A 26,853-nucleotide genomic window follows, 5' to 3' on the forward strand; every position below is an offset into this window, starting at 1 on the left:
CATGATACTTGACTGAATTTTTAGTTTTAAATTGTGTGTGTGTGTGTGCCTGTGTGTGTGTGTGTGTGTGTGTTTGTAAACTTTAGGATTTTGTGTGTATAAGATAATATCATCTGCAAACAGAGATAATTTACTATTTCCTTTTTAATTTGGACAATTTTATTTATCTTCTTAGACTAATTGCTCTGGCTAGAACTTCAGTACTATGATGAATAGTGGTAAAACCTGGCATCCTTCTCTTGTTCCTGATCGTAGAGGAAAAAATTTCAGTTGCTTAGCATTGAGTATCATGTTTGCTGTGGGTTTTTCATATTTGGCTTTTATGTTCAGTAAGTATCCTTTTATTCCCAGTTTGTTGAGTATTTTTATCATGAAGTAGTGTTGAATTTTATCAAATGCCTTTTCTGCATCAGTTGAGATTATTGTCTTTTTCCTTCATTCTTTTTAATATGATATAGTTAATTGATCAATTATTTAATGAAGCATCCCTGCATTTAAGGAATAAATCCCACTTTGTCATGGTGTAAATCCTTTTAAAATGCTACAAATCTTGATTTGACAGTATTTTGTTGAGGATATTCAAATCAGCGTTTATAAGGGATATGGTCTGTATTTTTCTTAGAGTGTTTTTGTCAGGCTTTGATATCAGGCTTACACTGACCTCATAGAATGAGTTGAGAAGTATTCCTTACTCTTCAGTTATTTAGGAAAGTTTAGGACAGTGTGATATTAGTTAATTTTAAATATTTGGTAGAATTCACCAATGAAACCATCAGGTCTAGGAATTTTAATTAAGGATTCAATCACCTATCTACTTCTAGTTCTATTTAGATTTTCTATTTCTTCATGGTTTAGGCTTTGTAAGTTTTTGTTACTGGGAATGTGTCCATTTAATCTAGGTTATCCAATTTGTTGGCATACAGTTTGTCATAATACTCTTATGATCTTTTTTTTATTTCTGTCTAATTGTGAGTAATGGCCTCACTTTCATATCTAATTTTAGTAGTTTGAATAACTTTCTTTTCTTTCATCTTAGTCTATCTAGCTACAGATTTGTCTATTTTTTGGAATTTTTCAAAGATCAACTTTTGGTTTCACTGATTTTCTCAACTTTTTTCTAGTCTCCATTTCATGTGTCTCTTCTCTAATATTTATTATATCCCTCTTTTTGCTAGCTTTGGGTTTGATTTGGTTCTTCTTTTTCTTCCTTAGAGTATAAAGTTGTGTTAATTTATTGAAGAGTTTTCTTGATTTTTTAATGAAAGTATTTATAACTGTAAATATCTCCATTACCACTGCTTTTACTTCTTTCAAGAGTTTTAGTATGTTGTGTTTTTATTTTCCTTTATCTTATTTTTAAAATCTTCCTGGTAATTTATTCTTTGATCCATTGATTGCTTAAAAGTATATCATTTAATTTCCACAAGTTTGTGAATTTTCCAGTTTCCCTTCTGTTACTCATTTCTAACTTCATCCTTTTGTGGTCAGAGAATTTACTTTGTATGATATCTTTAAAATAATGGGTTGAGACCTAACATGTGGCCCAACATATGATCTGTTATGGAAATCCCATTTGCACTTGAAAAGAATGTATATTCTGTTGTTGTTTAATAGAGTGTTCTTTAAGTATCTTTTAGATCTAATTATTTTATTGTGTTGTTCAAGTCTTTTATTTCCTTACCTACTTCTGTCTGGTTGTTCTTTCCATTATTAAGAGTAGGGTCAAAAATAGAAGAGTAAGGGCAGTAAGTATCATTGTAAAACTATTTTTCTCTTTAATTCTGTTAATTTTTCCATCATATATTTTAATATTATGTTGTATATGCTGATGTTTATAATTCTTATGCATTCTTGCTGTATTAAACATTTTATTAATATATAATGACTTTTTGTTTCTTGTACTCATTTTTGATTTAAAGCCTATTTTTTCCGATATTAACATAGACATGCTTGTTCTCTTATAGTTACTATTTGCATGGAATATCTTTTCCCATTCTTTCTCTTCCAACCTATTTTGTCTTTTTATATAAAGCAAGTGTCTTGTAGAGTGCATATAGTCGAATCCATTCTTTTTCCATCCTTCTAGTTTCTATCTTTTGTTGAAGAGTTTATTCACTTATATTTGAAGTAATTCCTCATAAGGAGTATTTGCTTTTTGCTATTTGTTTCTATATGCCTTATAGCTTTTTTGTCTCATGTTTCTCACATGACTGTCTTTTGTGTTTAGTTGATTTTTTTGTAGTGAAAAACTTAAATTCTTTTCTCATTTCTTTTTATGTATGCTGTATATCTATTTTCCTTATGGTACTATGTGGTTTACATTTAGCATCCTAAAGTTATAGCATTCAAATTCTACTGCTACAACTTTAACTTCAATAACATGCAAAGATTCTGCTACTATACAGCTCTATCTCCACATTTTCAGTTGTTGATGTCACAAATTACATCTTTATACATGGTGTATCTGAAAGTATACTATATTTAAAAAAATTTTTTTAAACATTTATTTATTTTTGAGAAAGATAGAGAGACAGCGTGTGAGTGGAGTGGGACAGAGAGAGGGAGACACAGAACTTGAAGTGAGCTCCAGGCTCTGCACTGTCAGCACAGAGCCTGATGCAGGGCTCAAACTCACAAACTGTGAGATCATGACCTGAACCAAAGTTGCATGCCTAACTGACTGAGCCACCCAGGTGCCCCTAAGCTAAATTTTTAAAATAATTTATAACTTAAATTATGTGGAAGCAAAATGTGGGTTAAAGTTACAACAGTACTAGCTTTTAGACTAATTGTTTTTTGTTTGTTCTTGTTTTTGTTTATTTGTTTTGTTTTGTTTTTAGTGTGTTAGTCTTTTAAATCATGTAGAAAATAAAAAGTGTAGTTACACATCATTGTTAAAATAATGCTAGCTTTTAAAATTGCTCTTATATTTACTTTTATTGAGATCCTTATTTATTCACACTGTCTAGTGTCCTTTCATTTCAACTTTTAGTACTCTCTTTAATATTTCTTGCATAGCAGTCTAATGGTTCCAAACTACCTCAGCTTTTGTTTATCTAAAACTGTCTTAATTTCTGTCTCACTTTTGAAAGACAGCTTTGCTGCACCATATTCTTGGTTGACAATTGTTTTTTTTCCTTTTTAATACTCTGAACATAGCAGCCCACTGCCTTCTCCCCTCCAAAATTTCTGATAAGAAATCTGTTTCTTGTATGTGACAAGTTGCTTCTCTTTTATTGCTTTCAACATTCTGTCTTTGGCTTTCAAATGTCTATTGCATGTGTCTCTTTGGTTTATTATACTTGGAGTTTATTCAGCTTCTTGGAAGTTTATATACATGTCTTTCATCAAATTTGGAAGTTTGGCTATTAATTCTTCAAATATTCCCTCTGTTCTTCAGGGACTCCTACAATGCATATGTGCTCCACTTTGTAATGTCCCAGATTACTTAAATTCTAGTCACTTCTTCAAACTTTACTTTCTGTTACTCAAACTTGATAATTTCCATTACCCTATCTTCAAATTAACTGATATTTTCTTACCTGTTCATATTTGCCTTTCAATTCCTCTGGTGAAGGCTACATTTTAGGTATTGTACTTTTCAGTTTTAGAATTTTCTTTCAGGTTTGTTTGTCTGCTTATTGATATTTAGATTTTGTTCATATATTGTTTTCTTGACTTTATCCATGTCTTCCTTTGGTTCTTTAAGCATCTTTAAAACAGTTTTAATGTCTTTGTCTGATAGATCTACCATCAGTCCTTTTCATAAACAGTTTCTGTTGGTATATATTTTTTTTTGAATGGACCATATTTTTCTGTTTCTATGTAAGCTTTCTGCCTTTTTGTTGTTGTTGTTGAGAACTGGACATTTTAATCTAATAATGTGGTAACTCTGGAAATCAGATTCTCTCTCTCCCAGGATATTTTTTTATTGTTATATGTGATATGCTTATCAGCTTAAGGTGTAAACTTCAGGTCTTCTCGGGTCCTTTATGAGCCTAAACCTTTCCCCAGGCATTCTACTTTCGAATTTTTGCCATATAAGATTGTTTTTGAGTGCACTATTTTTTTTCAGAATATTTATAAATCCATCTATATTTTTCCCCTTTTTATTATAGTTTATTGTCAAGTTGGTTTCTATACAACACCCAGTGCTCATCCCAACAAGTGCCCTCCTCCATGCCCATCACCCATTTTCCCCTGACCCTCACCCCTATCAACCCTAAGTTTGTTCTCAATATTTAAGAGTCTCTTATTGGGGCACCTGGGTGGCACAGTCAGTTGAGCATCTGACTTCCTCTCAGGTCATGATCTCACGGTTTGTGGGTTCGAGCCCCTCATCGGGCTCTATGCTGACAACTAGCTCAGAGCCTGGAGCCTGCTTCACATTCTGTGTCTCCCTCTCTCTCTGAACCTCCCTTCTCAGCTGTCTCTCTCTATCTCTCAGAAATAAATAAAACATAAAAAAAAGAGTCTCTTATTTGCCTCCCTCCATCTCCCTATTTTTTCCCCTTCCCTTCCCCAGTGGTACTCTGTTAAGTTTCTCATGTTTCACATATGAGTGAAAACATATGGTATTTGTCTTTCTCTGCCTGACTTATTTCACTCAGCATAACACTCTCAAGGTCCATCCATGTTGCTACACATGGCCAGATTTCATTGTTTCTCATTGCTATGTAGTATTCCATTGTATAGATAAACCACATCTTCTTGATCTGTTCATCAGTTGATGGACACTTAGGCTCTTTCCATGTTTTGGCTATTGTCGAGAGTGCTGCTGTGAACATTGGGGTACATGTGCCCCTATGCATCATCATTCCTGTATCCCTTAGGTAAATTCCTAGCAATGATAATGCTGGGTCATAGGAGAGTTCTATTGTTATTTTTTTGAGGAACCTCCACACTGTTTTCCAGAGGGGCTGCACCAGTTTCCATTCCCACCAACAGTGTAGAAGGGTGCCCGTTTCTCCACATCCTCACTAGCATCTATAGTCTCCTGATTTGTTCATTTTAGCCACTCTGACTGGCGTGAGGTGGTATCTCAGTGTGGTTTTGATATGTATTTTCCTGATGATGAGTGACGTTGAGCATCATTTCATGTGTCTGTTGGCCATCTGGATGTCCTCTTTGGAGAAGTGTCTGTTCATGTCTTCTGTCCATTTCTTCACTGGATTATTTGTTTTTCAGGTGTGGAGTTTGGTGAATTCCTTATATATTTTGGTTACTAGCTCTTTATCCGATATGTCATTTGCAACTGTCTTTTCTCATTCCGTTGGTTGCCTATTAGTTTTATTGGAGTGTCCTAGTTTTTAATGTCTATTTTCCAAAGCATACTTTTAAATATCCTGGAAGTTACCTTATCCAGAGGGGAAGGTGCTTGCAGTAATAAGACACAGCACAATAGCTGCTTCCTTGTGTGCACTTTTGTCATCAGAAAGAGCAAACTGCAGTCAGAATGCAGATATCATATATTTGGAAGGGGCAGGGTCTTTTTTGTCCACACTGGTTCCCACAAATTGTATGCAGACTGCTATTGAAATGCATATACTACTGCCTGCCATAGGGCTGGGGGATCGGATGGATGTGTAGCTACTACTTTGCTATGAGCTGAAATGGATTAAAATTAACTATAGTTTACTTTTGAGCCTTCCCCCAGAATTTGCAAAGTTTCAGTAGATTCCAGAGTTCCAAGGCATTTACATCAGACTGATTCTGCCAATGCGATTGTTGTCTAGGTGGAAAGACATATTCCTTGGGCTTCATACTTTGCCATCTTCCCAGAATCTTCTGCTACACATAATGTTCTATAAAAATACAAAGTGTGTAGTTAAAATAATTAAATTAAAGTTTTGGTATGTATAGTAGACTAATCAATCAGCAAGAAGAACTTATATTAGCTAATTCTATGAAGACAGTAAATAGAGAAAGAGAATTTTGAGTATATATAGTGAAAATGTGATTCACTATTGACAGGAGAATAAGAATGAAAACAAGATAAAAACACATTTTTTGAGGGCCTTACAATTTTTAGTAAATTTGGACCTTATAAGTTATTCTTTTTTAATGTTTATTTATTTATTTTGAGAGGGGAGAGGGACAGAGAGAGAATATCCCAAATAGTCTCTGCACTGTCATTGCAAAGCCCAGTGTGAGACTCAGTCTCATGAAGTGTGAGATCATAAAACTATGAAATCAAGAGTTGGACGTTTTAACCAACTGAGCCACCTCCCAGGTGTCCCAGCCCTATGCAATATTCTTAAACTTTATTCTTTTTCTTCTTTACATTTTCAAATAAGTGACATGCTAATTTATTTGTTTATTTTATTCTCCTTAACTAGAGCAAGAACTCTGCAAGGGCAAGAGTTTTCTCTCACTCACTATTGCATCTTCATGGATTAGGTTCTGTGAAGATATTTTTAGTGAATGAATTTAAAACAGGTAAACTTACTCAATTCAGTGTGCATATATATGTGTGTGTGTGTGTGTGTGTGTGTGTGTATAAAATGTAATTCTTAAATTCTGATATAAAGTTAATATGTTATTGACAGTGGGAGAGAACCAAAATTCATAAATCATTTTTTCTACCCTAGATTTTTTTACATTTTATTATTATGTTTATTGAAATATTTGGCTTACATTTATGTAAAAAGAAACACTATTTTCATGGGCCAGGTTTAAATAAGGGAGATGATGTACCAATAAAACAGGTGACACAGGTAAAGAAATTTTCCTAGATTTTTCTTATCACATGAAGACTGAAGTGACTAACAGGTAATCACTCATTCAATATGGAGGATTATCACAATTTGAGAAGTGTCATATCCTCAGAGGTTATATAAGAATTTTTAATAGTGTGAAAATTAATTATTAGTTTAAACTATGTTAAAGATTAAGAAAATTCAGAGTTATATTCCACTTATAGAAGTAAGATTGTTTTTTTTTTCTTTGATCCCTCAAAAATTATGCAGGATTGAAATCATATCTATTTCTTCACTAGACCCCAAATTCTATAACTTCGTTTTTAGAAAACTAGAAATTAGGGACACCGAGGTGGCTCTATCGGTTAAGTGTCTGACTCTTTGATTTCAGCTCAGGTCATGATCTCATGGTTTGTGAGTTCAAACCCCACATCAGGCTTTGTGCTGACAGTAAGTCAAGCCTGCTTGGAATTCTCTCTCTCCTCTCTCTCTGCCTTTTCTCCTATTAATGCTTGTGCATCCACTTTCTGTCTCTCAAGATAGATAGATAGATAGATAGATAGATAAATAAAATAATAGAAATTATTAGTGTTATATATAAGGTCATATTAATGAAAGCATTCTCATAGTATACTGTGATAAATAATATAATTATCTAGTATACTGGAAAAGACTGAGACAGACTGCACTTTAATGAACATCATTGACAGATTCAGATACAGACACTCAATAAATCAAAGTGTGAACATTCACTGAGAATTTCCTTTGAAAAGAAATATACTAGAGAATTGTGTAAGATTCATATATGGTTATTACACTAGTTTTCCACTAATTGCAAAAGAATCACTATTTTATTTCATACTATTTTATTTCATTCTCCCTTGCTGAACCTCTATTTAATGTCTTTCAATTAAAGAAATACATAACAGTGGAAGACTAAAGAGACAGGGTACTTTCAGATTTTACATTACCCCTTACTGAGTAACATCATATTTGAACAAGTTTTTATATCTCTACACTTGTGAGAAAACTAGCTCATGCATGTATTAGTGACAGAAAGGAAGTTGACATACTGAGAACAAATAATTTTGTGTGTGAGACTCACAAAAAATAATTTATTTAATGAGCAATTTAAAGGTCATCTGTAAGTTTGATATTTTTGGGAACTTCACAGTAATTGCAGTATGTAGCATTTATAATATTTATTTAATTATTTGAATAAATAGAAAAATATTTGTTGGTTTTATAGTACAAAATTACATCTACTATAAGTCAGACTCTGCTTTAGAAACAAACAACTAGTATAAATTACAAAAATGATTTGGAGGAAGGAGACAGGAGTGCTGATGCATAGGAGCACATGTACCCCAATGTTCATAGCACCACTTTCAACAATAGCCAAAACATGGAAAGAGCCCAAGTGTCCATCAATGGATGAATGGATCAAGAAGACGTGGTTTATCTATATGATGGAATACTACATGGCAATGAGAAACAAATGAAATCTGGCCACGTGTAGCAACATGGATGGAACTTGAGGGTGTTATGCTGAGCGAAATAAGTCAGGCAGAGAAGGACAAATACCATATGTTTGCACGTATAGGAGGATTAGTAGGAACTTAAGGGAGGACCAAGGGGGAAAAGAAGGTGGGAAATGGTGGGGTAGAGGGAGAGAGGCAAATCATGAAAGACTCTTGAATACTGAGAACAAACTGAAGACTGATGGGTGTTGGGGGGGAGGGGAGAGATGGGCATGGAGAAGGGCACTTGTGGGGATGAGCACTGGGTGTTATATGGAAACCAAGTTGACAATAAACTATTTGTAAAAAAATAAAATAAAATAAAATAAAATAAAATAAAATAAAATAAAATAAAATAGAGATTTCATAAAAATAAGTAAATAAACATTAGAAAACATTTTTAAAAAATGATTTGGAGGTTAGCAAAAAATATATATGTACAGATGATCGATGGTTTATCATGGTTCAACTTAAAATTTTTTTGGCTTTATTATGGTGCAAAAACGATACACATTCAGTAGAAACTATCCTTCAAATTGTAAATTTTGATATTTTTGTGGGTGAGTAGCATGTGGTACTTTCTAATGATGCTGGGCAGAGGCAATGAACCATAGCGCCCATTTAACCACGTGATCATGATGGTAAGCAACCAGGACACTTAACAAGCTTCCATATCCACTATGCTTTTCACTCTCAGGATGGTATTTAACAGATTACATGAGATACTCAACACTTAATTAGTAAGGTAAGCTTTGTGTTAGATTATTTTGCCTAACTGTAGGTGAAAGTTAAGTGTTCTAAGTCCATTTAAGGTAGATTAGGCTCAGTTATGATGTTCAATAGGTTAGGTGTAAGAAATGAATTTTTGTCCTTGAGTATTTTCACTATGTATGAGTTTATTGGGATATAATATAAGTTGAGGAAGATCTACATACAGTTTTATTTTGGGTATTTCATAGGCTCATCAAACTGAAAGAAATAATATAGGTTTCCAAATTCAAAATTCTAAATTTTCAAATAAGAATCAGAAAAGTTTATGTTATTACTAGAAAATGTGCTCACCGGGGCACCTGGATGCCTCAGTCAGTTAAGCATCTGACTCTTGATTTTGGCACATGTCATGATCTCCCCCAGGTACTGAGATCGAGCTCTTCATCAGGCTCTGCACTGACAATGCAGAAACTGCTTAGGATTCTCTCTCCCCTTCTCTCTCTGCCCCTCCCCTGCTGTTCCTCTCTCTCTGTCAAGATAAATAATAAATAATAATTAATTAATAATAATAATAAGAAGAAAATGCGCTCACTAATGGAATGTGCCACATCCATAAGCACTTAAATGCAAGCAAAATTTGTGGTAAATTTTTTAGTTTGTGAAGTATGTTTTAATTTATTTGAAGTATATTTTAATTTATGTCTTTTCCTACTATAGGTAATTTTTTTATTTTAAAAGAGTTGTTCATCTAGTTTTTGTTTTTAAGCTATATGGACATTTTCCTCTTCATTACCCCTGCAAATTCTGATTTGTTATTGGAGGACCACCTTTTATGTGTCATGCATGCCCTGCATTAGGGAGTTAATTGTTTCCTGCTCTGGGCTGCCACAGAATTGTGCTTAAAAGCATAGAATAATGTTTGTTACATTTCTTTGTAAGGAAAGAACAAAAGTTAATATTTTTTGTTTTAGATGATACTTAAATATTAAGGAAGCTAAAATTTTTAAATTTAAAATATGTTGGCTGAGTTTTTCTATACATTGTATTTACAAAATAAAACAAAATAAAAGGGCACCTCAGTGGTTCGGTCTGGGTAAGCTCCTGACTCTTAATTTCAGTTCAGGTCATAATCGCATGGTTGTAAAATCAAGCCCTGAGTTGGGCTTCATGCTGTGTGTGGAGACTGCTTAAGATACTCTTTGCCTTTCTCTTCCTTTGCCCCTCACCCACTCATGCTCTCTCTCTCTCTCTCTCTCTTTCTCTCTCTCTCACTCAAAAAAAAAAAAAAGGAATTTATAACACAAGAATTTAAAATCCTAATGTTATAGGCAAAGCCTCATTCTTATGGAAATAAAACACTTTTCTTCCACTTCTAATAGGCCATTAAGAGAAGCCACTACTAAATCGTGTTCCTGCAGCATTTCCATACAGCAGGACACAGCTTACTCCGTCCTTGCCAGGAGTGAGGGAGTGATGAGCTTCATGTCTTGTACTTCTGGCATTGCACTTATTCTAGGGATCAAGGCAATCTGTTATTTGATACCAGGATGATTATCTTGTTCTGCCTTGGTTATTTGGGAAGTTGCTGTAAACTGTTCTCTCTCTTTTAGAGAAAGACAAGACTTTTCTTGTCTTATTGGTCAGCTACTCTATTGATTTTATATTCATTTCAGTAACGAAAGAGTCAGAGGTAACTTCTTCAATGATTCTGTTTGGGCTTTGCAAAATATTAAGAACAAATTCTTGTGACTCTTGTATAGTTGTTGCTCTGTGTAATGCCCTCTTCGTATGGCCCAATAAAATCAAAGGCATTGTTATTTGCCAACAATTTGGGTTTGAAGATCCATAATTTAGTAAATTTTTTGGCCTCAGGAATACTGGACAATATGTTAAGTATGTTATTAGAAAGTATACTCCCTTCAGTGAACTGCATACATTCTGTTAGAGTGTTAATTTTATAGGATAGTTCAGGTTGTGCTTTCTTCTCTTCACTTCTCTTTCCATACTTTTCAAAATGAAATATTCATTTCCTGTGTTATTTGTATTTTTGTTTTAAGTTCCATAGAAGGCTATTTATAGATATTCCCCTTGAATTTCTGACATTCTTCCAGATGTTTCCTTTGATCCTCTGCTGTGATCTTAATATTTGGATTAGTTTCGGTCCCATTTGGGACTCTTCTTTCATTTACAGTTTTGCCGCCAGCCTGAGTTTGGGGAGCTATCATATCGAGAAAATGGTTCTGCGGAAGAGCCTTTTTCAACTTGGAGTCCAAAGTCTGTGCTTTTTCTTTATAGCTGCTGCTGCATTTATTCCCATTGGTTCCATTTGCTGTTATGTTAGGGGTGCTTGGAATGACTGAATTCAAACTACAAAGTGTGAAGTTGGGCCTTTGGCTTATGGGTTTTGACTTTTGTAGCGCACATGATGTCTGAGGTCTAAAACAAGGCGGGGCGGATTTCTGATCTTGCTTAATGTTTAGATGTCTGTTGTTATAGCATCCTGGAAATACACTGGGGTATGTACAAGGCTTGGTTTGTTTTACTTTCTGTTCAGTAATGGTGTGTGACTGTAACTTACTTTTATTTGGTCTTTCATATTTATCCCTATTAACCCTTATATCTTTAATGTCCTTGATGACTGGTTTCCTAGATGCTTGAGTCCTACTAAGCATACTAAGCATACTAAGTCCTACTAAGCCCTAATATGAGTCCTACTAAAGTTCTGAACATAGTGAGAGGGACCTGTCCTTGGCAGTTTTTCTCCTGGTCTTGAAAGATTCATTCCTCGAGAGAGATACTATGACTTTACTGGTAGAATCCTAATTTGTGTTTCTCCAACAAATTGGTTATTAACTCTGTTTTTCAGAACAGCACTATTCCCTGAACTTTTGCCCAAGGCCTCTTTAGGAGTCAAACTGCTCTTGGTTTGATTATAAGAATTAATCTTTGACTTACCTATTGTCTACAATTCAGAATTTGGCTTCCTTTCAGAGTCTGGTAAGGTTTGGGGCAAATTCTCCTTGTTCATCACTTTTAGAAAGCAATCCAATGATTCATTTTCAGCATGATTATTGTCTACAGGGTCTGTGCATTTAGCATTTCGTTTATCTGCTATCTGCTTCTTTGCAGTTTTCAGTTCTTATCTATTAAGTGACACCATAGTTTGCCTAGAAGTTTTGGTGGCTGCAGCTGTGGCTTCTGGGATCCTATGGTTTGGGCTAGAGTTTATTGCTGATGGGTCTTGTAGCTTTGATAGGCAAAGAAACATGATTGATAACATCCTTTTGAGGCATAGTAGTAGATTTAGAAGGCAGAGGAATCTGACAGTTATTCCTGGGTTTTAGGTAAGGCTTACTGTTTCGGAAGTTCAGTTTTCACTTGGCTGCTAGGTAGTCTTGGAGCTTTTTCTGCCACTATTTAGGGCTTCGGACCACTCTACAGTAGTGGCACCATGAATTTTTTATGACAGGTTTTCTTCCACTATTTTTTTTTTATTTAATTATGTAGTGTATCCTTCACAGTACCATCAGAAGGATTTTCCTGAAAATCTGGTGCCCAGCACCCCCCAAAACAAACTTCTAAATCTGTGTATGATTTCCAGTCTTCCATAAGTGTTTTCTGATTTTTATTGTACAGAAACTTTGTCCCTCACATGTGATGTAGTCATGCCTTGATAACTTTAACATGTTACTTCCTCTCAACTCTGCCCTCTAATGTGTAGTAAAAAGCATTAGGCATATTATAAGGCAACAAAATATGGCTAATATTTAAGATAATGTTCAAGATAAAACTATGTCGAAGATGTAGATCCTGAGGTGATCTAGGAGTTAAAAATTTTTGAGCAAGGACTTTAAAATAATATGATTTATAAGATTAAAATAACAGAGGAACAAATGGACAAAATAGACAAAAATAAAAATATAGTAGGAGATTGGAATGTATAGAAAAGATCAAATTAACATCATAGAAATGAAAATAAAAGTATTGAAATTAATAGTTGCAAATGACATATCAGATAAAGGGTTAATATCCAAAATCTAGAAGGAACTCACCAAACTACACACCCGAAAAACAAACAACCCAGTGAAGAAATGGGCAGAAGACATGAACAGACACTTCTCCAAAGAGGACATCCAGATGGCCAACAGACACATGAAACGATGCTCAGCATCCCTCCTCATCAGGGAAATACAAATCAAAACCACACTGAGATACCACCTCACGCCAGTCAGAGTGGCTAAAATGAGCCAATCAGAGAATTCTAGATGCTGGTGAGGATGTGGAGAAACGGGCACCCTCCTACACTGTTGGTGGGAATGTAAACTGGTACAGCCCCTCTGGAAAACAGTGTGGAGGTTCCTCAGGAAACTAACAATAGAACTCCCCTAGGACCCAGCAATAGCACTGCTAGGAATTTACCCAAGGGATACAGAAATGCTGAGGCATAGGAGCACATGTACCCCAATGTCCATAGCAGCACTCTCCACAATAGCTAAAACATGGAAAGAGCCTAAGTGTCCATCAACAGATGAATGGATCAAGAAGATGTGGTTTATCTATACCATGGAATACTACATGGCAATGAGAAAGAATGAAATCTGGCCATGTGTAGCAACATGGATGGACCTTGAGGGTGTTATGCTGAGCGAAATAAGTCAGGCAGAGAAGGACAAATATCATATGTTTGGACGTGTAGGAGGATTTGGAGGAACGATGGAGGAACAAGGGGGAGAAGAAGGGGGGAAATGGTGGGGGAAAGGGAGAGAGGCAAACCATGAGAGACTCTTGAATGCTGACAAAAACTGAGGACTGATGGATGTGGGGGGGGGAGGGGATGGGCATGGAGGAGGACACTTGTGGGGATGAGCACTGAGTGTTATGTGGAAACTAATTTGACAATAAACTATTTGTAAAAAAAAAAAATAAGAACACATAGTTTATAGAAAACAAAAAAAAAGTATTGAAATTAATCAATAGATTATTGACATGTTAGATTCAGCAGTAACAACAAAAAGTGAAATGAACAACAGGTCAGTAAAAATATCAAAATTGAAGCGCAGAAATAGAAGCAAGGAAAAGTGATTAAGGTATAAGGGACACATGAAATATTCTCTAAAAGAAAAATAAGTAAGCATAACTACAAGGAAGGAACACAAAAAAAGAGCATATACAAATGAAGAGAAAACAAATGTACAATAAAGCATGCCTACAAATTAAAAGGTGATCCTTTAAAAGATTAACAAAACACAATGAAGCTTTAAAAAGGCTAGATAGACAGTGAGTGAGAGAAGGAGAAAGAAAGAATAATTACTCATCAGAAATAAAAATGGAAACACCAATATATATTTTATAGCTACCAAAAGAAAATAAAGACTTAATATAAATAAATTTCATTAAAATAAAAGAATGCCTTCAAAAATTCTGCAACTTGAGGCGCCAGGATGGCTCAGTCAGTTAAGTGTCCTACTCTTGATTTTGGCTCAGGTCATGATCTCACAGTTAGTGCGATCAAGCCCTGTGTTGGGCTCAACACTGACAACACAGAGCTTGTTTAGGATTCTCTGTCTCCTTTCTCTCTACCCCTGCCCCACTCACAAGTGTGGCATCCCTCTCTCTCAAAATAAATAAATAAACTTAAAGAATCCCACAACTAAAAGAAGTTGGCAGTAGAAAATATAGAAAAATCTGAATATTAATGATATTGAATATCTTACTATAAATCACTGTCTCAAAGAAAACAGGCCCAGATAGTTCATCAGCTAATTTTTGCAAATCATTTACAGAGACAAAAAAATAACACTAATATTCCACAGAATAGAAAAAATAACTTTCTTAGCAAATTTTATAATCCCAAATAACCTGAATATTAAATCCTAAAAAGGGATATAAAAGAAGAAAATTACATACCAGCCTACCTTCTGACCAAATATCATAAGACAAAGTCATAAGATGTAAAATACATCTTAACAAACTCAAAAGAATAGAAATGATGCGTATTATTCATAGGTTACAATGGAATTAATCTAGAACTCAATTAGAGAAATAGCTGGAAAACCCCCAAGTACTTGGAAATCAAAACAACATATATCTGGGGAAAAAAGTTAAAAAATAAATTTGAGAAAATGTTTTAAATATTTTTATCTAAATGAAAATGAAATCAACTAAATAAAATTTGTGGAATGCACCAACAGCAGTGCTTACAGGGAAATTTCTAGGACTGAATCCACATATTAGAAAAGAAGAAAGATGTCAATACTGTCAGCTTCCAAACTAGGAAGCTGGAAAACAAGAGCAAATTAAAATCAAAGTAGGCAGAAGAAAAGAAATAATTAGAATTAAAGCAGAAATCACTGTAATTAAATATAAGAAATCAATTAGAAAATATTAATAAAACCTAAATTTGATTCATTGGAAAGCCAGGTTAACTAAGAAAAAGAGAAATGAAAGAGGGACATCACTACAGATCTGATGGATGTCAAACAGATATAGTGCCTGTGCAAGTGTGCACACACCAAACAACCAAATGAACCATTTGAGGGTATAAGTAAGTAAAATCAAGATATACATATAAAGAAAATAAATAATAAAATAGGGTTGTTTCAGAAATGCAAAGCTAGCTCATCGCTCAAAACTCAGCCAATATGCTTACCATATTAATTGAGAAAAGCAGAAAATCCATACGATTTTCATCATAGTTGCAAATCAGACTTCTGACAAAATTCAACTCTATGCCCGATTTAAAAAATTTATTAAGTGAGCCAAACATAGAAGATAATTTTTAATCTGTTAAATACTTTATACCAATAAATGGCAAACATCACATGCAATGATGAAATAGTAAATATTTTCTTTGAGTTTGAAAATGAAACAAAAATGCCCACATTTAGCAATTTTGTAAGAGAGATCCTTATCACTGTATTCATGTAAGAAATATATGTAAAAGACATACATATTGGATACAAATTTAGTATACAAAGTCAATAGAATTTCTGTACATCATGAACAAACATCATGAAAATCAGAGTTTAAATATTATTCAAAATGTTCATTCAAAATATCATTACATATGACAAATTCTTAGGAATAAATCAAAAAGTGTATAAGATCTCGACACTGTTAAGTATAAAACATTACTAAGACAAATTAGAGAAGAACTAAATACATAAACTGGAAGTTCCAATATTTTATACATTTTGATTTTCCAAAATGTAGAGTCAATTCAATAGCAATCAATATTTATTCAAGCTCTAAAAATGAATATTAAAAATGAAGATTTTTAAATTGTTTAAAGAGCCAAGAAAAGACAAGTTAAACTTGGAGAGGAGTATAGCTGAAGGAATTATAACAGCAAATAGTCACACCTATTTAGCCTTGTTTTAAAAAGAGTGTGATATTGACACAAAGTAAAACAAAATATGTACAGAAGCAGATCCACCCCTGACTTATGACATAAGTGACACATTAAAAATGTATTTTACCTCTATCATATCTATGCACATATGCATGCATATGCTCAGAAGTATTACAGATTGTAATGTGGAAGGTATTTTTAAAGCTTTTAGAGGAAAGTATATGAGAATATATTCCTGTCCATGGAATAAGCAAAACTTCTCTAAACAGAGGACAAAGATGCTTACCATAAATAAAAGTTTGGGAAATTTGGTAAATTGAAAACTCCTGCTTATCAAAATACTAGTTTGAGAGACAAAATACCTCCTAAATCAGTAAGTGTGTGTGTGTGTGTGTGTGTGTGTGTGTGTGTGTGTGAACCCAGCATATAAGCAAGATTATGAAATAGAACATTATTAGTACCCCAAGAAACATTACTCATGTCCATTCTAGTCATTATCAAACTCCTTTCCCCTTAAGAGTCACACAATCTTGATTTCTAACACCACAAATGATACTCATTTCTTTCATTAAGTGGAATAATAGAATATATATAAATAAATATATATAATAGAATATATATATAAACATAAAATATCTAGTTTATCTCATTCTATATTTTTGTAAGATTCATCCATACTGTCATAACTGTCTTTGCTATATAGAATTCCCTTGAATGATCAAACCACATTTATTTTTCCTTTCTGTTACATTGTAAACATTTGGATACTCTAGACATAAGGGTATTCTAAAATAAAAACATCATAAATTTTTGTATTTTGGCCAACAAAACCAACAAATTTTGTTGTTTTTACACCTGAGATAATAAAATGAATTCTAGATTTTTACATACAGCTACTTTGACTGATTGGTTGTACCAATTTACATTTCCTCCAGCAATACATGAGATTTCCAAGTTCTGCATCTTTACCCAATACTGTCACCCCTGGCAAGGGTTAGAGTAGAGTGTGGTGATGTCATCTGGTGGAATATTGATTTTAGATAAGAAGAGGTCAGAGCACTTCCTAGAATCTGCTCACAGGCCAAACATCACTGTGATGTTTTCAAGACTGATAAATACATTTCTAAGTGTTCTGAATCTATCCCTATATGTATTTTTAAAGAAAAATCCAGTAGTGCATGGAAATACAGAGGTTTGTTGTTTGAAGTAAACCTTCCAAAATTAGTCTTCCCATTGTAGAGCAGAACTTATTTGCAAATGCATCCTTCCAGGTCTTATACATTAATATTCAGGTTCAGAAACTTTATTTGAGTAGGCAATATAATTTATCAGATTCAGGTATCAACCTGAGAATGCCAGTGTAATATTTTGTTTAAAGCACAGATTCTGGGCCAAACTGCCTGGATTGAATCTTGATTAGAGGGTTAGTTACCACTTTCTAACTGTGAGACCTTAAACAAGTTGCTTAACCTCTCTGTTCCTCAGTCTTACACTCTATAAGATAAAGATATTACCAAGGTTGTTGTATGTATTACATGGGATAAATACAGATAAGATGCAAAGAACAGTATCTTCTCATTACAAATGATTTCTAAGTATTAACTATTATGTTAAGATAAGATATTAAGCTGAAAAGCTAATAAAAGAGTGATGTGCATTAGTTTAATACACCTTCCACCCCTGACATAATCCTTTGATGACTGAGCCCAAAACAAGAAATCGCTAGAGAAGCAATTTAGAAAAATTGTCATTCGTTGTTGGTCAATATAAGGAACAACTGAATTGAAAGCCAGGAGATTATATTTTCTCTTAGAATAAGAAATTGTCATTAGTGGACAGGAAATAGACTGAAAGGTTCATATTGTTTGGGATAGCAAGAGCTATTTCTTTTCAGATGCTATATGAAAGAACCACTTGCCGTTCACAAAGTAATCACATTTCTATTGCTTCCTTCCACCCATTGTCCAAAAGTTCACTAATTTATAGTCCCTTGAAGAAGCAGTAGACATTGAAAACAATGTTTACTCCTACCTTCTGCAAGCAACAAAATCAGGCTGACAAAAATACACTGGCATTGTGTGGACTCCTGAGTCAGCAAAATTTATAAGATATAATGAAGAGCTGGGCATACTGGACTTATATCATTTCTTCTTACCATATTTGACAGAATGGTGACTTTGGGGGTGAACGAATGTCTATGTATACAGGAGAGTCTGCAACGAAGGAGGGCCACTAATATGAGATATTACAAAATATTAATTGAACGGATGCATTTTTCTTCATAAAGTAAAAAATATTTGCTATCTTTCTCTTGCTAAGTTTAAGCTATGTGACATTACATAGGAGAAGAGAAGGCAATTGCAAGTACAGTGAAAAATAATTCAAATATGTTGTTGACAAGTTTCTAATTAACAAGAAGGAAAAGTAGGTAACACCTTTATTTCCAGAAGTTAGACAGGAAAAGTAGAGGAGAGAGGGAAGAGACAAATATAACAAATTATTTTGCTGTTGTCCTTAAGGCTGAAATAAAGGAAAGTGAGTATTCAGTGCAAAAAGCTCCTATAAGATGCAAGAAGGAATTCATAACCAATGGATGTTGTATACTGGCTATGCATTTTGGCCTTTGACAGGAGACTGTTCCTAAGTCCAAAACAACAGCTTAAGTGCAGGACATTCAAAAATACAGCTACACATTTTCAGATAAGAAGAGGTCAGTGTTTGCATTTCTCAGCTTTCACATCACTTTGAAAGGATACACCTATTCCTTCATACTCCCAGTGTGAGCCTGAGGACTTGCCATGTGCTCCTGCAGAGGGTGGCTGGTTGAACGGATTTACCAGAGACTGAATGAGGAAACAGTCAAGCTTCAGAAAGAACCAAGGTTGTGCTAAGTCCCCTGAAGGCAAACTCCAGAACTTTGACAGCAACCAGAGCATACAATACTTCTATAGCAAACATCTACAGGATGCTCTGTGACCAGGTGTATGGGCGATGTAGAGAGAGGTGAGTGAAAGACTGAAGGTTAGCAAAAGGATTAGCAACTGTTCCTCTTCCACCACCGGGATGACCCTTAAGCTGTTCATCAAACACAGTAAATATCTGTGGAGGTAATTAATAAAAGGGAAACAACCCTGATAAGGAGTTAAATCTTTAATAAATATCAGAAGAGCAAAATTCTACTTTATTCTAAACAGCCCAGCTAAATTATTACAGGTCTCTTCTTCCCTTTCAGCTGAAGTAGTCATATAGAAGTAAGAAAAGGCTCCTACTGAAACTCCTGGGAAACTCCTTAAATGAAGGGCAAACAGCTTGTTTACTGACATCCTTTCTATTGCCTGGAATGTGGGTATTACAGACAGAATTATAGATGACTTTTTGTGACTCTGAAGTTAGAACCTCATGCTAATCACGGCAGAGGGAAAAGACAGAAGATGCCTGGGTTCCTGAAGGACTATGGGGGTGCCGTGCCAACTGTGACCTGCCTCTCCCCAAAACGAGCTCTGAACTGCCAATTTTTCTTTTTTTTTTTTTAATTTTTTTTTTTATGTTTTTATTTATTTCTAGTAGAGAGAGAGAGACAGCGTGAGCAGGGGAGGGTCAGCGCGAGAGGGAGTCACAGACTGAAACAGGCTCCAGGCTCTGAGCTGGCAGTCAGCACAGAGCCCGGCGCGGGGCTCGAACCCACGAACCGCGAGATCATGACCTAAGCGAAAGTCGGACGCTTAACCGACTAAGCCACCCAGGCGCCCCAAGAACTGCCAATTTTTCAGGTAGTGCTGTATGACAGAAAAAAAAAATGAAACTGATATTATTTGTCTTTTTCATTCCCTAAGTGACACAAAATTTGGTACCTAAAACTATAATGTTGCATAAAGGCAGAATTAATTAATAGAAAGTCTAGGAGGTAACTAATGAGGACTAACAGATCCGAAGTGGAAATTTCAACCTGGAAACCTGGTCAAACTTTCACCTTCGGGTTTTTTTGTTTTGTTTTGTTTTTTGTCATTTGTTTTTTTTTATTACTCAGAAAAAGTTCATTCTTTTAAGTTAGCTTTCTGACTCTGTGCTTATGCCTCCAACACTTTTACCATGATTTTCTGTTCATCGATAAGGAAAGCATGCTTGACCCTGTTACCAACACATTTAGCACACATGTAACCACTATAGTCCCTCCTGATGTGTGGTTCGTTTTAGGCAATCTCATAAGAACTGTAGGCTTCACAACATAAATTCCTTGAAGTTGGCCTGGGCACGCACACATGCAGATTTTGGTGCCTTCCTAACCTTCTTGGTATAAAGGTAAATGATTCTATTTCCAGGGTTTCAGGACACCCTAGTATTGTAAGAGGTTGTAGTGTAGGACAGACACGGGACCATTTTGAATGCCTATGGACACCGTCCCTGGAGGAGGCGCCTTTCTTGTTTGGAATAGTAGACTGAGTCATAGACTGTAGTAATAAGATGAATGTAAGAAAAGTTTCAGAGTATTGGTGCATATGGGCTGTTTTGCATTTTGTTTAGCAAAATCCTATACAACAGAGAAGTCAAACTAGAGCTAGTCATTCTCTAAGGTAAGAGAAATCACAACACTGTTAAGAGATTCCTTTACATAATTAAGAGAGGCAAAGTTGGCAGAGTCAACCTTGGGGTAGTTCAGAGCTGAAGAACCAAGTGCTTTTCTTCTCCAATCTGAAATGGTTAGCAGTGGTTACAAGGCAGAAACTTTACCTGGAGATAAAGTGACATGGCACATGGTAGATATTCTCATGTGCACAAATGCTGGATGTGTAAAGAAGATTGAAATGATCATTTGAGAGGCAAAGCAATTTTATCATAACTACTGTGTGACCCCTTGGGGAGCAATGTCAGACCAAATTATCTCTGGAATCTTCAAAATTCCTTGGGCTTTGCTTGGTTAGAAAAAGCAAAATGGAATGGGCAAGGTACTGAAAGGGCACGTAAATATAGGTATTTTATAAAGGATACAGCATAGGAAGCAGAATGAAAATGATTTGAACTATGGCACAAACACACCACTTAAGTGCTATAGGATTGCCCAGTTATCACCTTAGTATGCATTTCAAATCAGTTGTCAGCTACCCCATTTCAAATTACCTTCACATTACCTTAATCTATGGTTTACTCTTTGGCAATACTCTCCTTCATTGCCTGCTACCTTCTTTAAGTGTTATATATTATTTATTTTGAAATATTTCAAGCATGCAAAAGTGGAATTATAAATAATATTATATATGATATGTGTTATCATATATTATATATTATAGATATTATGATATATATTATCTTATAACAATATAAGCAATGGGTAGCCACCACCCAGACTAAGATATAAACCTCTACAAACACAGTTAAAGTATTAGCTCACTTTTACCTCCTTATTGCCTCTTCCTGCCACAGCTAACTGTAATTCTTAATTGAATTTTTATTATTTCCACATATGTTACAAATTTGCTACTGTGTACCTGTCTCTAAATGTTGTGCATAATTTTCCGTGTAAATAGTACCCTGTACTATATGCCCCCCTAAAAATTCCTTTATTTCAACTTCACATATTTTAGATTTATTCAATTTAATAAATGCAAATCAAGTTCACCATTTTCACTATTTTTTAGTGAGGTAGCTTTCCACTGGATGACTATACCAAATGCACTGGTTTGGTTATTTACGTTGTTTTGGGATTTTTATTATTGTTAATGCTGTTTTGTTCTCACAAAAAAAGATCTGATACAAATATTATTTCAATTTTTTTCTTACACATTTGTGAAAGAGTTATGTTTTATACGTTGAGCCATAGGGTATGGAGGTTATACAGTATGCACATACCTTAATAGGGATTTCCAGATTGCTGGCCAAAATGGCTGTAAAAACTTACACTTCCACCAGCAGCAAAATATTGGATGTCCTATTTCTCTATATCCTTTCCAAAACATTGAAATTACTGTCTAGCTTAGGGTAATGACAGATATTTAATTGTAGTTCAATTTTACATATCCTTAACTTCTGATGAAGTTGAAGTTCTTGTCATACATTTACAAGTGACAGCCCCCTCGACAAAGTGAGTTTATATATTATATTTTTCCACTTTTACACTATATCATTTTCCATCTTAATTTTTATTTATAGGTGGGTATCTTGAAGTCTAGTTGCTAATTCTCTGCCAGTTGTATGTGTTTCAAACATATTCTTCCAGCCTAGAACTTGACTTTTACTCTTATTAATGCTTTTGCAATTTTAATATAATCAAATTATCATACATCTTAAAGCGTTTTCTGTTTTCAGATATATAAATACTCTGTACCCTTCAGCCATGAAGAGTATTCATATTTTCTACTAATTTTTTGTTTTCTTACATAGATCTCTTTAATACTCAGGAATTTTGTATATGATGTTAAACAAAGATTCACTTTTTTAAATGGAAAACTATTTTTAACATTACTTGTTAACTTCTTCTTTCTTCATTGATTTATAATCTACCACAGTCATATATAAAGTGTTCAGGGGTAAGTGGTTTCAGGTCTGGGCTCTTTCTTCTGTGGTATTGTCTGACCCTTTGCTCTTCCTTAAGATTGTCTTGTCTGTCATTGGGTCTTTCTAGTTCATATATATTTTCCTATTAGCTTTGCCAATTTCTAGCAAGAAAATTGAAATTTTTTTATAATTTCTTTCTTCTCTAATTTGAAGAAAATTGACATTTTGCAAAAGTGAATCTTTTTATGTATATGTATTTTCATATATAGTATATGCCTATTCATTTGTTGATGTCATCTTTTATACCATTAATAAAGTTTAAAATTATTTTTTCCATAAAGGACTCAGACATCCATTGTTGAATGCATTCTATATACATCACATTGTAAATTTATTCTTTAAAAATCACACTTTCTTATCCTTTTTTATCCAGAGAATAGGGATGTAATTAATGCCAAAATGAATTTTTAGCCAAGAAACCTACTTAAAATCTTATATACTCTATTAATGTGTTAGTATATTATCATTGTTCTTTCTCTCCAGTCTCTATATTATTTCTTATCTTTGTCTTCCAGAATTGGCTAAGGCCTCAAATATAATGTTAAATAAATGTGGAAGGAATAGACATTTGTTCTCATTCTTTGCTTTTAAAGAATATACTTCCAAGATTTTACCATTAAATATTATGTTGTTCTTTATTAACTTTGAGAAGCTAAGAAAATATCCTTCTATCTTTATGTTTTTATGATAAATATGCATCGATTGTCAGTAAAGGCATTTTCCACAACTACCTAATCACACATTTTTTCTCTCCTTTAAGTAAGGAAAATTATATAGGTAGATTCTCTAATAAGTCTATCCACCCTTACCTGCCTGGGATGAAACATATTTGGTCACAATATACTATCTATATATTGCTGGGTTTATTTTGCTAAAATTTATAGGATATTTACCTTTTTCATACTGGCATTAATCTTATAATGACCATACCAGATTTTCTGAAGAAAAAAAATGGGAAAGAACAAAGAAAGAGCAATTTGGAATACACAATGTATAAAATCTTCAAGGTGTTTTACATGCATCACATTTAAATTTCATAACAGCTTTATAATCTAGGTGGTCTTTATGACTCATTTTCAACTAAAGTTTAAGGAGGTAGAATAACCTTCTCAAGAAATAAAAATGTTTGGGGACAGGGGCTGCCTTTGGGAAAACTCAATTACGTTATCTGTTAGACTCTTCATTTGTTTAAGACCTATTTAAAAGATAGATTTAAACAAAAGCCTTTGTAGATATCTAAACATTTTTGTCTTTCTTATCTGCCTTCTACCTTCTGAACATTATTCCTCTAAGACTTTGGTATTCATTTTACTTTGAAATACAATTAAATATATACCTCTTATGCATTTATACTTTACTATAAGTTTCAGAAAGAAGGTCAATAACTGTATCTTATCTGTTTTTTGGAACTGAATGCTGTACCTTGTATGTTGCTTTGTAAATATACAATGATTACCAAACATATATTTTTGTAGTAAATTGAATTATTCTTCCTTGAAGCCAGAGTTTATATTTTGGAGAAGTTGTTGATTTTCATTGTACTGTATAAGAGAGAAAATTCCCTTGAGTAGTGAAGGAGAAAATTGGTTTAGAAGAGAAACAAAGTAATTAACATAGGATATAAAACAAGCAATAAAGACAGCCAAAATATAGCAAGCATAATGAAATTAAAATGGCATTAAGGGAAATATCAAAGTTAGAAGAATCAAAAATGGTAAACTAAAATTGCGATTTATTAAATTGTATATAATCAACATTCTAAAAATAATATCTTAAAGAGTATTTCTGCAGGCTCTATTGGGCAAACTTATGAGAAAGTGAAGTAATTCAAGATCCCAAGAAAATGAGGAAACTGAAGGGAAAATGCAGCACTTTATCAGCCTAGGGAAATGACTACCAAGACTGCAGAACAAAGAGAGAGGGAATAAAGATAGAAGCACCAAAATCTCTTTCATTTTTGTTGACTAGTTCCATTTTGTAAAAAAAAAAAAAAATCTATTTTTATTACTGCTTCTGTGCAAACAACTGCAACTTTGAAATCACAGTATAAGAAATAAAGTATTTTCCCCTATCTCACTCCATGTATTGTTTTTAGTTTTTACCTTAATAAAACAAGTAACACTGTGCAACTATAATTCAGATTGCATTTATTGTCTCTTTTTATGAAGAGAAGCACGCACTCAGAGTTTACATTTGAGCCATAATTGGATCACAATGTTCACATGTCAGTCATCTCATTTATCTATTTTAAGGATACATTTACATAATTATTTAATAGTGTTATATTTGTATATATGTATTTCCCCTTGGAGGGAATATATATATATATACCTAGATGTGTATATCAACATGAACACAGACCTCATGAGCCTATATTCTATTCATGGTGCAAAAAATTTGGGGAGGCTATTTTTGGGAATAACAAAATACAAAACCAAAGTATTAATTATAAGTACAAAAGTGTTTTGGAGAAAATAAAGTTTGGTTGCAAATTTTGGAAGGTTCTTTTTTTTTTTTTTTTTTTTTGTCTAAAGATGTCCAGTCTCTCTAGGACCATTTTTTTGACAAGGGACTCTTCATTTAATTGTTTTTGTTCCTTTACCAAAGGCTAAGTAAGCATATTTGGATCTATTTTTGAGTTTTATATTTGATTCCATTGATCTATATGTCTTTCTTTTAGCAATACCACACAGTCTTGATTACAGTAGCATGGATATGGTAATCTCTTCAAATATTAAGTCTTTCATTTCTTTCATCACAATTTGATAGTTTTTGGCATATAATCTCAGTACATGTTCAGTAAGATTTACATGTAATTATTTTATTTTCCTCGGTGCAATTGGGAAAGATATGGCATTTTTTATTTTGTTTTCTAACTTTATTGTTAGTATGTAGAAATGCAATGGACTTTTGTGTACTGATCTTGAATCTAATGACTCATTAGGTCTAGGAATTTTGTTTTTGTCTTTCTGTATATTCCTTGGGGTAGTCTACATACACAACTATGTTATCTGCAAACCATTTTATTCTTCCAATTCCTCCTTTTCCAATCTCTTTTCCTTGTATTTATTATGTTTTTTTAAATTCCAGTGGATACAAATTTTGGAATTATGTAAATAAAAAGTTTAAAGAAGACATCACTGCCCAGATCCTTATTTTAGAAAGGAAACATTCAGTCTTTCATCATTAAGTGTGAAGTTACCTTTAACTTTTGTTTCTTTTTTACGATATTGAGGAGGTTTTCCTCTATTATTAGTATACTAGAAGTTTTTCTTTTTTTAGTCATGAATAGATATTGAATTTTGTCACATTCTTTTTCTATATCAGTTGATATCATGCTATTTCCTTTTTAGTCCATTTATATGGTGCACTACATTGATTGATTTTCAAATACTGAGCCACCTTTTTATACCCAAAATCAGTGTCACTCATAATGGTATATTTTCATAATAAGGGAAGAAAAACATCTTTAGGGAAGACTGGGTTGATCATTTGGTTAAGTGTCCAGCTCTTGATTTTGACTCAGGTCATGATCTCATGGTTTGTGGATTCAAGCTCAACTTTTAGCTCTGAACTGACAGCATGGAGCCTGTTTGGTATTTTCTCTCTCCCTCTCTCTCTGCCTCTCCCCATCTCTCATGCATATTCTCTCTCTCTCTCTCTCAAAATAAACTTTAAGTAGGCAAATAAATACATTTATTTATATAAATAATTTAAAATTTTTTCAAAGTTAAACTTTTTGAAAATTATGTACTTATAGAAATATATAAAAGTTACAGTTGACTTGCCAAAATTTTGTTGAGGATTTTGCATCTATATTTCATGAATGGCATTGGGACCTGGTCACTTCCATCTTGAAAGACAACAAGGTGACTCTAACCAAACTTTTAGTGAGCTTTTCTAAGATGGCAGAAGGGTGTTTCCATTATTTAGATTGTTTAAATAAAAGAGTAAAGGCTCATTAAGGAAGAAATAAAAAAAGCAATGCAAGTAATACTGGATAATGTCACTTTTAGCTTGAGGA

The 26,853-nt window shown here is 33.7% G+C and overlaps 1 pseudogene; it reads right to left on the bottom strand.

Moving 5' to 3' along the window:
* Positions 1 to 10,237: 10,237 nt before the first annotated feature.
* LOC120226865 overlaps positions 10,238 to 26,853 on the bottom strand; it is a 51,549-nt pseudogene continuing 34,933 nt past the window's right edge.

This window comes from Hyaena hyaena, unplaced genomic scaffold (genome assembly GCF_003009895.1).
Source record: "Hyaena hyaena isolate Hyena2069 unplaced genomic scaffold, ASM300989v1 scaffold_1866, whole genome shotgun sequence".
In the NCBI taxonomy this organism is placed as follows: domain Eukaryota; kingdom Metazoa; phylum Chordata; class Mammalia; order Carnivora; family Hyaenidae; genus Hyaena; species Hyaena hyaena.